Here is a 1,498-nt window from a genome sequence, read left to right as displayed (position 1 = left end):
TCTTCCGCTATATTTAGAAAGGAAAGGAGAGAGCATGCTGGATCAATGCTCCTTCTTGTTCAGGTCAGCTGGAAAACAGCCTCACCTCGACCACAGGCAGCCTGAATGCCAGCTCAACCAGGAATTAAACACTGCTCTCAACAACCCTTGGACTAGACCTTGACGTACACACATTTTAGCCTCCGTAGCTCTTATCGAGCACTTTATCAGCAGATCTCAAAGCTGTTCCCAAAGGAGAAAGGTGAAACCAAGACGCAGAAGGAGGGAAACAACTCGTTCTCCCTCTGGTGACAAGCAGTGTCAGGGTGGGAACGGATCCCAGACAGCCCCGGCTCCCCCAACAGTGATTTATGACCCCAGTCTCGCACGGGACACTCCCTGCGTGACCACCAGGCTTTCCTGCTCCCATCTGGAGTCACCTCCTTCTCCTGCTCTGGAGTTAACTGAGAGCATGCTGCTTTCGTGACAGCTCCAGCTCCCAGCTCCTTTAGCGGTGCCGGCCCGGGTCCCTCTGCTCCATACGCCATCCGAGCACCACGCTCGGACACAGCCCAGATCAGGAGCCACCCCAGGAGAAGGTTTCTAAAGGAAAGGGCCAGCACTGCATGGCTGCACACAGGGTTCAAAGCATGTGACCCAGGACATCCACGCAACTCCTGTGGAGCAAGAGGAGGTTTCTCAAAGCCTCCCTTGCCCCACATCTGGGCACAGCTGTGGCATGTCCGCAACAACATCCGCTTCGCCCTGTTCCCGGGGGGGAAGGAGGGGAAAAGGGAACTGGTGCAGATGCAGCGGATTGATCTGAACCGCAGCAGAAGACGGTTAGCCAACCTTTTCCTTGGGTGACCCCTGTCTGAGCTGAATCCTGCCCACTCCTTCCCCCAGCAGCGAGCACCCTGGGGATTACACAAAGCAGGTGGAAAAGTCTCCGATACCAGTCACCTTCCCAGCACAGAGCCCCCAGCCAGCCCCAGTGGGTGACGGGGCACGGAGAGAGGGTGCCCAGAGTCGAGCGAGGTGTTGGGACAAGATGCCCAGCTGTAGTGTGGCCGGATTCCCGGCCACCTCCGCTCCATGGGCCAGCTCCCCTTGCGAGGCTGGCTTTGGGCTTGCTGGAGCCCCGCTGAGAGGAGCGATAAGGAGTGTGAAACAACATCTGCACACCTCGTTCCTGGCCACGCCACGCCAGGCAGCGCTGCTCCTAGCCTTGAAAAACCCAGAGAGCTCATGTCCCCATGCCATGTCCATTGCAGGCAGGACAATAAGACTGATCGGCCCTGGAAACCCCCCACTCTCGCCAAACCCCCACGTCCAGGAGAGGCTTTAAGCGGCTCCGTGGCGGTGGCCCGGCACAGCCTGGCACCCCGTGCCCTACTCCGAAACCCTTTTCCCAGAAGCACAAGAGCTCGTTGAGGAGTCGCGACTGAGGACTGGGGCAAGGGACACCCGGGCAAAAGCGACCGGGATGGGAGCAGGGAGACCCCGGCTGCCGCCGGCA

This window comes from Charadrius vociferus, unplaced genomic scaffold (assembly GCF_000708025.1).
Source record: "Charadrius vociferus isolate BGI_N301 unplaced genomic scaffold, ASM70802v2 scaffold54, whole genome shotgun sequence".
Lineage (NCBI taxonomy): Eukaryota > Metazoa > Chordata > Aves > Charadriiformes > Charadriidae > Charadrius > Charadrius vociferus.
This window is presented reverse-complemented; position numbering follows the sequence as displayed.